Raw genomic sequence first — 16,689 nt, forward strand, 5'->3', positions numbered from 1 at the left:
TCATCAAAACTATGCAAGCCAGAAGATAGCTGAAAGGAACTTAGAGTGTTGTAACTGTCACTTTAAAATTACAGCAAAAATATGTTTTAAAATAAAACAACATAAATGAACATTTCACAATATAATAGCTCAAACTTTGTTAAAATTAAAGTAAATGAAAACTTTTCAAACTAAACAAAAGCAGGGCTTCTGGGTGGCTCAGTTGGTTAAGAATCCAACTTTGGCTCAGGTTATGATCTCAAGGTATGTGGGTTTGAGCCCCACGTCGGGTTCTGTGCTGACAGCTCAGAGCCTGGAGCCCGCTTCAGATTGTGTGTCTCCCTCTGTGCCTCTCCCCTGCTTGTGCTCTGTCTCTGTCTCTCTCAAAAATAAATAAATATTAAAATAAACCAAAGTTAAGAGAATTTGAATGTTTCAAATGAAAAATTGGATGTTTATTTTTTTAATTTATTTATTTAAATTCAAGGTAGTTAACATACAGTGTAGTATTGGTTTCAGGAGTAGAATCCAGTGATTCATCACTTACATATAACACCCAGTGCTCATCCCAATTCGTGCCCTCCTTAATGCCCATCACCCATGTAGCCCATCTATCCCATACCTCCCCTCCAGCAACCTTCAGTTTGTTTTCCATAGTTATGAGTCTCTTATGGTTTGTCTCTCTCTCTTTTTATCTTTCCTTCTCCTATGTTCATCTGTTTTGTTTCTTAAATTCCACATGAGTTAAATCATATGATATATGACTTTCTTTGACTGACTTATTGTACTTAGCATGATACACTCCAGTTCTATCCCTGTTGCTATAAATGGCAAGATTTCATTATTTTTGATCACCAAGTAATATTCCATTGTCTACATATACATCACATCTTCTGTATCCATTTATCAGTCAATGGTCATTTGGGCTCTTTATAAAATTTGGTTATTGTTGATAGTGCTGCTATAAATATTGGGGTGCATATGCCCCTTTGAATCAGCATTTTTGTAACCTTTGGAAAAATACCTAGTAGTGCAATTGCTGGGTCATAGAATAGTTCTAGTTTTAATATTTTTGAGGAACCTCCATTCTTTTATCCAGAGTGGCTACACCAGTTTGCATTCCCACCTATAATGCAAAAGGGTTCCTCTTTCTACACATCCTCACAACATCTATTGTTGCCTGAGTTGTTAATTTTAGCCATTCTGACCTGTGTGAGGTGGTATCTCATCATGATTTTGACTTGTATTTCCCTGATGATGAGTGATGTTGAGCATGTTTTCATGTGTCTGTTAGCCATCTGGATGTCTTCTTGGGAAAGTGTCTATTCATGTCTTCTGTCCATTTCCTCACTGGATTATTTGTTTTTTTTGGGTGTTGAGTTTGATAAATTCTTTATAGATTTTGGGTATTAACCCTTTATCTGATATGTCATTTGCAAATATCTTTTCCCATTTTGTCAGTTGCCTTTTAGTTTTGTTGATTGTTTCCTTCACTGTGAAGAAGCCTTTTATATTGATGAGGTCCCAACAATTCATGTTTGCTTTTATTTCCCTTGCCTCTGAAGACATGTTTAGTAAGAAGTTGCTGTGGCTGAGGTCAAAGAGGTTGCCTACTGTTTTCTCCTCGAGGATTTTGATGGTTCCTGTCACACAGTTAGGTCTTTCATCCATGTTGATTTTATTTTTGTGTATGGTGTAAGAAAGTGGTTCAGGTTCATTCTTCTGCATGTCACTGTCCAGTTTTCTCAACACCATTTGCTGAAGAGATTGTCTTTATTCCATTGGATACTCTCTTGGTTTATCAAAGATTATTTGGCCATACATTTGTCGTTCTTTTCTGGGTTCTCTATTCTGTTCCACTGATCTATGTGTCTGTTTTTGTGCCAGTACCATACTGTCTTGATGATTACAGCTTTGTAATAAAGTTTTAAAGTCCAGAATTGTGATGCCTCCATCTTTTTCAACATTACTTTGGCTATTCAAGGTCTTTTTTGGTTCCATACAAATTTTAGGATTGTTTGTTCTAGCTCTGTGAAGAATGCCAGTGTTATTTTGATTGGGATTGCATTAAATGTGTAGATTCCTTTGGGTAGTATTGACATTTAACAATATTTGTTCTTCCAATCCATGAGCATGGAATATTTTTCCATTTTTTTGGTGTCTGCTTCAATTTCTTTCATCAGCTTTCTATAGTTTTCAGCATTGAGATCTTTTACCACTTTGGTTAGGTTTATTTCTAGATATCTTATGTTTTTTGGTGCAACAGTATATGGGATTGATTCCCTCATTTCTCTTTCTGCTGCTTCATTATTGGTGTATAGAAATGCAACCTATTTGTGTACATTGATTTTATATCCTGTGACTTTGCTGAATTCATGTAGCAGTTCTAGCAGTTCTTTGGTGGAGTCTTTCAGGTTTTCCAGGAGGAGTATCATGTCATCTGCGAAGAGTGAAAGTCTGACTTCTTCCTTGCCAACTTGGATGCCTTTTATTTCTTTTTATTGTCTGATAGCTGAGGCTAGGAGTCCCAACACTATGTTGAACAACAGTGGTGAGAGTGAACATCCCTGTCATGTTCCTGACCTTATGGGGAAAGCTCTCAGTTTTTCCGCATTGAGGATGGTATTAGCTGTGGGCTTTTTATATATGGCTTTTATGATGTTGATGTATGTTCCCTCTATCACTATTTTCTTGATGATTTTTATCAAGAAAAGATGCTGTATTTTGTCAAATTGGATGTTTAAAACAAAAATAACAATAATAAAAAAACAAAATAAAAAATTAAAAAAAATAAAAATATGTATTGTGGGGTTATAATACATGCAAATATAAAATCTGTAACAACAATAGCAAAATAACAGAAAGAAGAAATATAAGAATATTGTTATAAGGACATTTCAGTACATGCTAACAATTATAATATTATTGGAAGCTTGGTTGTGATAAGTCACAGATATTTATCATAAATGAGAGAGCAACCCCTAAAAAGGTAAAACAAAGAGGTTTGGCTAATAAGTAAACAGTGAATATTGAATAGAATCCTTAAAAATAGTCCAATTAATCCATGTGAAATAAGGAAAACAGGAGGAACTGATACAGAGAACAGATGGAACAAATGGAAAACAAAGAGCAAGACGATCAACTCAAATCCAGACAAATTCATAAATACATTATATTCAAATGGTCTAATCACTCCATTTAAAAAGAGAGTCAGATTGAATTTAAAAATCAAGGTTAAACTATATTCTGTCTACAAGAAACCCCCTTTAAATATAAAAGTACAAATAGTTCAAAGGAAAAAAATATATATACATGCAGTCAGTAATCATTAGTAAGTTAAAGAGTTTATTATATTAATATAAAAAAGACTTTAGAAAAAGAGCATTGACATAGAAAAGGGAAATTTCATGATGATCAAGGGATAACCACATCAAGAAGTCAAGAATCATAAAACTATATGCACCTAAAACAGAACTTTTAAATACATAAAGTAAAATCTGACAGAACTGAAAGAAAAATAAATCTATAATTATAGTTGGAAACATCAACAATTCTTTAACACCAATTAATAGAACACTGAAAACTTCAAAACATTGTTGAAATAAATTACAGAAAACTAAAATAAACAAAGATATGTACTATGTGTATTGGAAAATTCAATATTGTTAAGCTATCAACTCTCCTAAAATTTACCTATAGGTTAAATGCAAACCCAATTGATAAACTGACTCTATAATTTATATAGCAATGAAAAAAGAAAGCTGGACGAGCCATAACTATTTTGAAAAAGAAAAACAAGGTCAGAGACCTTAAGCTACCTAGTTTTGAGACTTTGTATAAAACTCAGGTAATCATATTGCTGGAAAGAGTAGGAGGACCGAAGTTCACTTGTACTACAGATATGACTAAATAACACCCAGTGTAAATAACCCAGAAAACAACCTGAAGACTGGCAGAACAAACTCTCCACAGCTAAATGTAGAGACGAGACCACAATGAAGAGAGTAGGTAGGGTGTAGACACAGTACAGAGCTAAAAAGACCTCGGGATGGTCCATAGGAGGGAAGAAATAATGAAAATTAGAGCAGAAATAAATGACACAGAAACTAAAGAGAAGCAAGAGAATAGATAAATTAAACCAGGAGCTAGTTCTCTGAAAAGATCAACAAAATTAGCCAAACTCATAAAAACAGAGAGAGAGAAAGAGAGCACCCAAATTAAGCAAAATCAGAAATGAAAGAAGAGAAATAGCAATCAACATCATAGAAATACGAAGGACTGTAAGAGAATATTATTAAAAAATATATGCCAACCAATTGGAAAACCTAGATTAAATGGATAAATTCCTAGAAACATATAACCTACAAAACTGAATAAGAAAGAAATAAAAAAAATTTAACAGACTGATTACCAGTAAGGAGATTGATTCAGTAATCAAAAAAATAAAATCCCAACAAACAAAAGTCCAAGACACAAAGCCTTCACAGATGAATTCTACCAAACATTTAAAAGAGAGTTAATACCTATTCTTCTCAAACTATTCCAAAGAAGGAGGAGGAGGAGGAGGAGAAGGAGGAGGGGGAGGGGGAGGGGGAGGAGGGGTGGGGGAAGCAGGAGCAGCAGCAGCAGCAACTTCCAAATTCACTTCGTGGTCAGCGTTACCTTAATACCAACACAAGTGAAAGACACAACAAAAAAAGAGAACAGGCCAAAATCTCTGATGAACATAGATGCAAAACTCCTCAACAAAATACTAGCAAAATAAATTCAACAATATATTAGAAGAATCATTCACCATGATCAAGTAGGATTTATTCCTGGGATGCAAGGTTGGCTGAATATTTGCAAATCAATCAATATGATATATACATCAATAAGTGAAAAGATCAAAATCATATGACCCTTTCAATAGATGCAGAGAAAACATTTGACAAAGTACAACATGCATTCGTAATAAAACCCTCAACAAAGAAGGTTTAGAGGGAACATACCTCAACATAATAAAGGCCATCATCATCAATGGTGGAAAACTGAGAACCTTCCCCTAAAGTCAGGAATAAGACAAGGATGTCCAGTCTCACCACTTTTATTCAACATAGTACTGAAAGTCCTAGCCACAGCAATCAGACAACAAAACAAAATAAAAGGCACCCAAGTCAGTAAGAAAAAAGTAAACTTTCACTATTTGCAGATCACATGAAAACCCAAAAGACTCTACCAAAAAACTACTAGAACTGATAAATGAATTCAGTAAAGTCACAGAATACAAAATCAATGTACAGAAATTTGTTGCATTCCTATACAGTAATAACAAAGCAGTAGAAAGTGAAATTAAAAAACCAACCCTAACAGCATGGAAGTTGTTTGTGTGTCTCACGTCCATGAAATACAGCCAGACCAACACTAAACCATCCTACACACCTAGAACACTGACTGGAGGATGAACACAACAATTTGCACAACCTGAACCACAGAATTCAGCAGGTACGTGGTGCAGAGAAGTGAACTTGGGGAGTCAGAAGGCACAGGAAAGGAGGCACTTACAGGGCACCTGGGCGGCTCAGTCGGTTGGGCGTCCGACTTCGGTTCGGGTCATGATCTCGCAGTCCGTGAGTTCAAGCCCCGCGTGAGGCCCTGTGCTGACAGCTCAGAGCCTGGAGCCTGTTCCCGATTCTGTGTCTCCCTCTCTATCTGCCCCTCCCCCGTTCATGCTCTGTCTCTCTCTGTCCCAAAAATAAATAAACGTTGAAAAAAAAATTAAAAAAAAAAAAGAAAAGAAAGGAGGCGCTTTTGTGAGCAGAGACAGGATGAAGACTGGGCCAGGTGGGGGGGGAGAATACGGGAAAAGCATCCCTCCCCAAAAGCAGCTGGAGAGAAAGTGGAAAATTGGAAACAGCCACAGGGACTAAACTAAAAAGGGAGAAAGGAGAAAGGAGAGGGTTTAAATTCCATTAAGACTGTAAACAAGGGGAGTGCAAAGGCTGCAACTCCACAGCTCGATACCTAGTGATGCTCTGGTGGGAAGGGCAAATCCCCAGAAACAGAGTGGTGTCCGCGAGTTTCTTGGGCCACACAGGGAAAAGAGGTTCCACTGCTGGAAGGACATTTGGTAGAGACTGTTGAAGCCACCTGGTTTCTGCAGAACCCGGAAGGCAGCCACATTTGTTGGTGCTGGGGCAAGTTCATTGAGGGTGAAGCCTGGTGCCAGATGTGTATTGTGATTTTCCATAATCCCTGAAACGCTGCTGCTACATTATGTCGCGAACTTTTTCTGGGGTGGACTGGCACCTGGCTGTAGTCTCAGGGCACCGCCAGCAGCAGGTCCAGCAAGTGTTCCTAAGGGCAGCCGACTTTCGGCCATTGCTCAGTAAGACCCTCCTGCAGAGGGGTGGAAGGGGTCAAAGCTGCAGTCCTTCAGAAGTAAGGGGCAGGGAAAACAGATGCATCTGAGACAAAAGTTGGGAGAGAGGTACTGCCTGGGGCCTGGTCACAGAGAGTGAAAAAGCAGGGAGCAGACGAAAGCTGAAGAGAGAAGATGGGTGCACAATTGCTTATCCGGGAGAACAGACTGGGTAGCAGGGTGGCGCCATTTTCACCGCTTCTGGGAATGCGTATACGCACCTACGAGCCCTGCAACAATCCACCCCAGTAGGCTAGCAGCACCAGCTAGTGGAGAGTGGAGCCGTTACACTGAGCAGCACCCAACTGGGCCAAATTTGCTCTCAAGAACACAAGTCTCACCGCCGGCTCAGTTTATGGACTATAAAACACTACGCAGACTGACTTCTAGAGGAAAACGAAGTAATTTCAGTCCTGCTTCAATCTGTTAGCAGGTCCATATATTCAATTTTATTTCCTTTTTTTTTTCTTTTACACTTCTTTTCATTTTCTTGAATACAGAAAGAGAAAAAATTCATTTTACTTTAAATTTTTATTAACAATATTTTTTAGTTTTTATTACTGTATTTTTACTTTTGTGTAAATTTGTTCAAATTCTATTTTACGTCCATCATTTTAGTTTAGTTGACTTCAGTGTATTCACCTTTTCAAATATTCAAATGATTTCCTTTTTTTTCTTTCTTTTTCTTCTTTTCTCTTTTTCATTTCTATTCTTCTTCTTGAATGCAGAAACAGAAAAATTTCATTTTTACTTTCAATTTCTATTAAAAATATTCTTTACTTTTTTAATATATATTTTGCTTTTATGAAATTTTTCTCAAATTCTATTTACTTCCATCATTTTATTTTAGTCTACTAGTGTATTCATATTTTCAAATTTTCAAACAATTCCTTTTTTCTTTTTTTTATCTTTTGTCTCTTTTTCGTTTCTTTTCTTTTTCTTGAATACAGAAAAAATAAAAGATTCATAGTTATTTTTAATTTTTATTAAAAATATTTTTCCTTAATTTTTCTACTTTATTCTTTACTTTTGTGTATATTTTTTCAAATTCCACCTTACTCCCATCATCTCATTTTAGTCTACTTCAGTGTATTCATTTTTGCAAATTCTCAAACGATTTCCTTTTTTTTCTCCCCCCACCTTTTTTTCTCTAATCTGTCAAACCACTTTCAACCACCAGACCAAACACACCTAGAATCTAGCATCATTTATTTTATTTGTGTGTGTGTGTGTGTAAATTTTAATTTTAATATCTTTTTACTTTTAGTTTTTTAAATTTCAATTTTTCTACCTCATTAATTCCTTTTCTCCCTTCAAAATGACAAAATGAAGGAATTCACCCCAAAAGAAAGAGCATGAAGAAACGACAGCCAGGGATTTAACCAACACAGACACAAGCAAGATGTCTGAACCAGAATTTAAATCATGATAATAAGAATACTAGCTGGAGTCGAGAATAGCTTAGAATCCCTTTCTGCAGTGATAAAAGAGGTAAAAAATAGCCAGAATGAAATAAAAAATGCTATAACTGAGCTGCAATCACGGATGGATGCAGCAGCAGCAAAGATGGACGAGGCAGAACAGAGAATCAGCGATATAGAGGACAAACTTAGAATAACAAAGCAGAAAAAAAAGAGGGAGATTAAGGCAAGAGAGCACGATTTAAGAATTAGAGAAATCAGTGATTCATTAAAAAGGAACAACATCAGAATCATAGGGGTCCCAGAGGATGAAGAGAGAGAAACAGGGGTAGAAGGGTTATGTGAGCAAATCATAGTGGAAAACTTTCCTAACCTGGGGAAAGACACACACATCAAAATCCAGGAAGCACAGAGGACCCTCATTAGATTCAACAAAAACCGACCATCAACAAGGTCTATCATAGTCAAATTCACAAAATACTCAGGCAAGGAGAGAATCATGAAAGCAGAAAGGGAAAAAACAAGTCCCTAATCTACAAGGAAACACAGACCACGTTTGCAGCAGACCTATCCACAGAAACTTGGCAGGCCAGAAACGAGTGGCAGGATATATTCAGTGTGCTGAATCAGAAAAATATGCAGCCAAGAATTCTTTATCCAGTAAGGCTGTCATTCAAAATAGAAGGAGAGATAAAAAGTTTCCCAGACAAACAAAAATTAAAGGAGTTTGTGACCACTAAAACAGCCCTGCAAGAAGTTTTCAGGGGGACTCTCTGAGGGGAGAAAAGATGAATACATATATATATACATATACATGTGTGTGTGTATATATATATATATGTAAATAAATATATAAGTAATATATATAAACTATATATATAAATTATATATGTGTGTAAATTATATATATGTATATATATATAAAATATATATGTATATATATAAATTATATATACATAAATCCAAAAGCAACAACGATTAGACAGGACCAGAGAACACCACCAGAAACTCCAACTCTACTAGCATCATAATGGCGATAAATTCATATCTTTCAGTAATCACTCTAAACCTCAATGGACTAAATGCTCCAATCAAAAGACATAGGGTAACAGAATGGATAAGGAAACACGATCCATCTATATGCTGTTTACAAGAGACCCACTTTAGACCTAAAGACACCTTCAGATTGAAAGTAAGGGGATGGAGAACCATCTATCATGCTAATAGTCAACAAAAGAAAGCCAGAGTAGCCATACTTATATCAGACAATCTAGACTTTAAAGACTGTATCAAGAGATGCAGAAAGCCATTATATCATAATCAAGGGGTCTATCCACCAAGAAGACCTAACAATTGTAAACATTTATGCACCAAATGTGAGAACATCCAAATATGTAAATCAATTAATCACAAACATAAAGAAACTCATCAATAGTAATACCATAATAGTAGAAGATGTCAAAACCCCACTCACAGCAATAGACAGATCATCTAATCAAAAAAATCAACAAGGAAACAATGGCTTTGAATGACACATTGAACCAGATGGACTTAACAGATATATTCAGAATATTTCATCCTAAAGCAGCAGAATATACATTCTTCCAGTGCACATGGAACGTTCTCCAGAATAGACCATATACTGGGACACAAATCAGCCCTAAGTAAGTACAAAAAGATCGAGATCATACTGTGCATATTTTCAGACCACAAATGCTATGAAACTCGAAATCAACCACAAGAAAAAATTTGGAAAGGTAACAAATACTTGGAGACTGAAGAACATCCTACTAAAGAATGAATGGGCTAACCAAGCAGTTAAAGAAGAAATTAAAAAGTATATGGAAGTCAATGAAAATGACAGCACCACAATCCAAAACCTCTGGCACACAGCAAAGGCAGTCATAAGAGGAAAGTATATAGCAATCCAGGCCTTCCTAAAGAAGGAAGAAAGATCTCAGATACACAACTTAACCTTACACCTTAAGGAGCTGGAAAAAGAACTGCAAATAAATCCAAAACCAGCAGAAGACAGGAAATAATAAAGATTAGAGCAGAAATTAATGCTTGGAAACCAAAAGAACAGTAAAAGAGATAATGAAACCAGAAGCTGATTCTTTGAAAGAATTAACAAAATTGATAAACCACTAGTGAGTTTGATCAAAGAGAAAAAGGAAAGGGCCCAAATAAATAAAATCAGGAAGGAAAGAGGAGAGATCACAACCAACACAGAAATAAAAACAATAATAAGAGAATATTATGAGCAACTATATGCCAATAAATGGGCAATCTGGAAGAAATGGACAAATTCCTAGAAATATATACACTACCAAAACTGAAACCAGAAGAAATAGAAAATTTGAACAGACCTATAACCAGTAAGGAAATTGAATTAGTAATCAAAAATCTGCCACAAAACAAGAGTCCAGGCCCAGATGGCTTTCCAGGGGAATTCTACCAAACATTTAAGGAAGAGTTAACACCTATTCTCTTGAAACTGTTCCAAGAAATAGAAATGGAAGGAGAACTTCCAAACTCTTTCTATGAAGCCAGCATTACCTTCATTCCAAAACCAGACAGAGACACCACTAAAAAGGAGAACTACAGACCAATTTCCCTGATGAACATGGATGCAAACCAAAATCCTCAACAAGATATTAGCCAACCGGATCCAACAATACATTTAAAAAATATATTCACCACGACCAAGTGGGATTTATACCTGGGATGCAGGGCTGGTTCAATATCCGCAAAACAATTAACGTGATTCATCACATCAACAAAAGAAAGGACAAGAACCATATGATCCTCTCAATAGATGCAGAGAAAGCTTTTGACAAAATACAGCATCCTTTCTTGATAAAAACCCTCAAGAAAGTAGGGACGAAAGGATAATACCTCGAGATGATAAAAGCCATATATAAGCGACCCAATGCTAATATCATCCTCAATGGGGAAAAACGGAGAGCTTTCCCCCTAAGGTCAAGAACAAGACAGGGATGTCTACTCTTGCCACTGTTATTCAACATAGTATTGGAAGTCGTAGCCTCTGCAATCAGGCAACACAAAGAAATAAAAGGCATCCAAATTGGCCAGGAGGAGGTCAAATTTTCACTCTTCACAGATGACATGACACTCTATATGGAAAACCCAAAAGATTCCACCAAAAAACTGCTAGAACTGATTCATGAATTCAGCAAAGTTGCAGGATATAAAATCAATGCACATAAATCAGTTGCATTCCTATATACCAACAATGAAGCGACAGAAAGAGAAATCAAGGAAGTGATCCCATTTACAGTTGCACAAAAAAACATAAAATACCTAGGAATAAATCTAACCAAAGAGGTGAAAAATCTATACACTGAAAATGATAGAAAGCTTATGAAAGAAATTGAAGAAGACACAAAAGTATGGAAAAAGATTCCATGCTCCTGGATAGGAAGAACAAATATTGTTAAAATGTTGATACTACCCAAAGCAATCTACATATTCAATGCAATCCCTATCAAAATAACGCCAGCATTCCTCACAGAGCTAGAACAAACAATCCTAAACTTTGTATGGAACCAGAAAAGACCCCTAATAGCCAAAGCAATCTTGAAAAAGAAAACCAAAGCAGGAGGCATCACAATCCCAGACTTCAAGCCCTACTACAAAGCTGTAATCATCAAGACAGTATGGTACTGGCACAAGAACACACTCCAATCAACGGAAGAGAATAGAGAACCCAGAAATGGACCCACAAACATACAGCCACCTAATCTTTGACAAAGCAGGAAAGAATATCCAATGGAATAAAGACAGTCTCTTTAGCAAGTCGTGCTGGAAAAACTGGACAGCGACATGCAGAAGAATGAACCTGGACCACTTTCTTACATCATACACAAAAATAAACTCAAAGTGGATAAAAGACTTAAATGTAAGACAGGAAGGCATCAAAATCCTCGAGGAGAAAGCAGGCAAAAACCTCTTTGATCTTGCCCGCAGCAACTTCTTACTCAACATGTGTCTGGAGGCAACGGAAACAAAACCAAAAATGAACTACTGGAACCTCCTCAAAATAAAAAGCTTCTGCACAGCGAAGGAAACAATCAGCAAAATAAAAGGCAACTGACAGAATGGGAGAATATATTTGCAAACAACATATCAGATAAAGGGTTAGTATCCAAAATCTACAAAGAACTTATCAAACTCAACACCCAAAAAACAAATAATCCTGTGAAGAATTGGGCAAAACATGAATAGACACTTCTCCAAAGAAGACATCCAGATGGCCAACTGACACGAGAAAATGCTCAACATCACTCATCATCAAGGAAATACAAATCAAAACCATGAGATACCACCTGACACCTGTCAGAATGGCTAACATTAACAACTCAGACAACAACAGATATTGGTGAGGATGCAGAAAAAGAGGATCTCTTTTGCATTGTTGGTGCAGTGCAAGCTGGTGCAGACACTCTGGACAACAGTACGGAGGTTACTCATAAAACTAAAAATAGAACAACCCTACACCCAGCAATTGCACTACTAGGCATTTACCACAAGGGATACAGGTGTGCTGTTTCAAAGGGACACATGCACCCCAATGTTTATAGCAGCACTATCAACAATAGCTAAAGTACGGAAAGAGCCCACATGTCCATAGATGGATGAATGGATAAAGAAGATGTGGTATACACACACACACACACACACACACACACACACACACACACACACAATGGAGTATTACTTGGAAATCAAAAAGAATGAAATCTTGCCATTTGCAACTATGTGGATGGAACTGGAGGGTATTATGCTAAGTGAAATTAGTCAGTAAGAGAAAGACAAAAATCATATGACTACACTCACAGGAGGACTTTAAGAGACAAAACAGATGAACATAAGGGAAGGGAAACAAAAATAATATAAAAACAAGGAGGGGGACAAAACAGAAGAGACTTATAAATATGGAGAACAAACTGAGGGTTACAGGAGGGGTTGTGGGAGTGGGAGTTGGCTAAATGGGTAAGGGGCACTAAGGAATCTACTCCTGAAATCATTGTTGCATTATATGCTAACTGATTTGAATATAAATTTAAAAAAATAAAAAATAATATTTAAAAAAAGAAAAGAAAAAAACCCAACCCTATTTTAAACTGCACCAAAATAATAAGAATCTAGGAATAAACTTAACCAAGGATTTGGAGGATCTGTACTCTGAAGACTATAAAACACTGATGAAAATAATTCAAGATGACACAAAGAAATGGAAAGGCACTCTAGGCACATGGATTAGAAGAAAAAAAAATAGCGTTAAAATGTCTGTACTATCCAAAGTAATCTACATATTTAATGCAATCCCTATCAAAATACCAGCAGCATTTTTCACAGATGTAGAATAAGCAATCTAAAATTTGTATGGAACCACAAAAGATCCTGGATAACCAAAGCAATCTTGGAAAAGAAAAGGAAAGCTGGAGGCATCACATTTCTGGACTTCAAGTTATTTTACAAACCTGTAGTGATCAAAACAGTACGGTACTGGCGCAAAAGTAGACACACAGATCAACAGAATAGAACAGAAAACCCAGAAATAAACCCATAATTATATGATCAATTAATCTTTGAAAAAGCAGGAAAGAATATTCAATGGAAAAAGTCTCTTCAACAAATGGTGTTGGGAAAACTGGACAGCAGTATGCAAAAGAATGGAAGTGGACCACTTTCTAAAGGAATTTTCCCATGGACAGAATTCAAATGTAGACCTTTCCACCCTTCAAGCTACACTTTGTTCACTATATCACTACATGTTGCTGTTTCCATAGTTGACAGACATTAGAGGATTTGATTTCTGAAAGTAACCAGAGACCAATTTAAAATCTCTGAAAATAATGCACTAGGAAAAATGATGCAGTGAAATCCTTTAAGATTTCTTGCTAGAAAATAACAACTATAGGCTCTTACTAAGAAAATGGCATCAAAATTACAGAATCCTTTCAATAACCCAGTCTTTATTCGCTAAAGCATTAGACTATTTAATTTGAATTTGGCTGTTGTGACGAATACAATAAATTAACTTGTGAAATTAATCATTTTGTTTTTAATGAAAAAATATAAATACAGAAGCTTTGTTGTGTCTATACATATGGCTGGCAGGGATAATGGTTTATGTTGAAAAATAGTACTCTGCAGGAATTTCTACTGCTGTTTATGTGTAATTCAATTTGTCCTATTTAAATAGAAAATTATGCTAGTCCTTCAGACAATCAGTCCACTACTGAGGTTCAGAGCAGGTTAAAACTGTAGCCCTTTTTACTTAATAAAAATTAAATCAATGATCTAATTGTGTCCCCCCAATAGTTCATGGCAGTAAAGGCAGAAAGAATGCTTTATGAAATACACCAATTCAATGAAACTGAGTTGACAAATATTTACTGAGTAACTTGATATGCATCCAACAATCTACCAGATGTTTTATATTTACCATCTTATTTTTTTCTAATAAGGTACCCATTTTATAGATCATGATACTAATGATCAAAGGCATTACATAATTTTAGCCAAGGTCACACAACTAATAATTAGCAACATAAGACTTTTAACTGAGATCTACCTGAATCTAAACTCCATCTTATTAACATGACAGTAAGCCATCTGTGATGTTAACTACATGGTAGAGACTCAGGAGCACTTGATAATAAGAGAATCACAAAGAATCTCAAAGCTTCAGAAAAAGATCATCCAATATCTGGGACATTTACATCAACAACTATAAAATAATTTATGCCATTTTTGGAAAATTTGAAAGTAATAATTACTATAAAAAAGAGATTGTGTTCTAATTCCTACACATGTGAGAGGGGAGTTTGACACTGCCTGGAAGGAATGGCATTTGAGCAGAGTCTTGAACCAAAAGAAATATTTGCATATATGAAGAAATGGAGGTAGGGCTTCTGGGCAAAGTGAAGATCTTGCTTAAAAGCATGGAAGCATGAAAGTGAAAAGTTCTGGGACTAGAAAACAATCCAGAGTAGAAACTGCTTAGGTTGTATGGGAGAGAGAGTATGGGAGGAAGAAACTTATACTAACATACCAGAGCCAGATCTTGGAGAGTCTTTAATGCCAGACTAGACTTTTATAATTTTTTCTGCAGAGCAGGTGAACAAAGTCCAAAGGAAGAAATCTGCAGACAGAAACTTTAAGGAGCAGGCAGTGGGAGAAGAACCAGAGACGGAGCCCTTGGAGACAAGACTTTGAAAAAGCTACTAGAGAAAAGCGTGTTAAGAGGTATGAAGTGTGCTAAAATTACAGCCTAATTGAAACATCATTTCTTTTCCATCAACTCCTGCCTCCTTTGCCCTTTTCCTCCACTACCAAAAACTTAACAAGAGTAATCCACATTTACTATTGCTATTTTTTTTGATGCTTCTTTATTCCTTAACAACTGCAGTCTGACTTCTTTACTTCTTGTGTAACTGAAATGGCTCTGAAAAACATCACCTACAATCTCCTGATTGCCAGAGACAATGGCTGTGTTCATCCCAACTTGGTCTGCCTGTGGCACTGTTGCCAAATTCCTGTCTCTAACCTAAACCTCCCTTTCTGTCCCCAGATGTATATATCCAACTGCCTCTTTAACATTTCTACTTGATTCTAATAAACACCTCAAATTTAATATGCCCAAACTGTACTTCTGAGTTATCTCCACAAATCTACTCCATCTCAGTTGATGGCAACTCCATCCTTCTAGTGTTCACAGCAAAAACTCCTGAAATCATCCTTGACTCTTTTCTATCATTTACTACATATCCAATCCTTTAAGAAACACTATTGGCTTTATTTTTAAAATATACCTGATATAACAATCCACTGCTACTGTTCTGGTTCAAATCACCACCATTTCTTGCCTAGATTGCAGAAATAGCTTCATAACTGGATTCTTTACCTGTAGTCCTATAGTCTATTACCGACATAGCAACCAGAGTAATCTGGCAAAAAGGAAAGTTTTCCAAAATACACTCAAGCAAGCTAGAACACAGTGGGTAATTTCCAGGGAGGAAATGGCTATCCGCCCTGGATAAGAGGAGGACGGAGCTCAGGCATGGCCATATTTGTTGGTTTGCCATTTAGAGAAATGCTGTAATTAAACAGTAATTCATGCAAATCTGACAACCATTTTGGGGTCCAGGAATTATCATTTCCATTTCACAGATGAGCAAACTGAGGCTCAAAGAGATGAAATGGCATCACTCATTCATTCATTCATTCATTCATCCATTTTCCCACTATTTATTAAGAGTCTACTATGTGCCAGGCTCTAAAACTTAGTCAGAGCTCCTCACCCTGTCCTGGTAGAGCAGGAATTTAAACCCCAGGCTGCTCACCTTTAAGTCAAAGGAACATTTCCTCTCCATGCAGCTGTTCAGGGGATATCCAATAAGAAACTTTTCCAATTTTTCATGAATGAAAGGCATGTGAGGAAATTACACATATTTACATTTGGACAGCAATTAGAATACTTTATGTACAATAATTGGCACAAAATAAATGTATCAAGTGAATAGATGGGTAGATGAATGTGAGGGTAACAATGGTACTACTCTTCCCATCTCATGGGACTCTTATAACGGCCAAATGAGACCGTGGTAAAAAGGGTCTTGGCAAGGGACTAGTTTAACATTTTTTTAAATTGTTGTTTCAAATACTATTTATAAATAGGCAATGATGCATCAGGCTGGTTTAGATCCATTTCTTACAGAGCAGAGATATTTGGTTACAAGTTATGACCCTGTCTCTTTTTATTTATTGTCTCCATAATATATAAGCATCTACATTGCATATCCCCACACATGACCAAGCCCATGAACAAAAGATCAATATCCATTTCTTGAAGAAACT

General features: G+C 36.3%; 1 protein-coding gene across 6 annotated transcripts in view; it reads right to left on the reverse strand.

Moving 5' to 3' along the window:
• LOC106973620 (BEN domain-containing protein 5) overlaps nucleotides 1–16,689 on the reverse strand; it is a 1,423,832-nt gene that overhangs the window by 575,888 nt on the left and 831,255 nt on the right. The gene's annotated exons all lie outside the window — the stretch shown is intronic.

The sequence above is a fragment of the Acinonyx jubatus genome, chromosome C1 (assembly GCF_027475565.1).
Source record: "Acinonyx jubatus isolate Ajub_Pintada_27869175 chromosome C1, VMU_Ajub_asm_v1.0, whole genome shotgun sequence".
NCBI lineage: Eukaryota > Metazoa > Chordata > Mammalia > Carnivora > Felidae > Acinonyx > Acinonyx jubatus.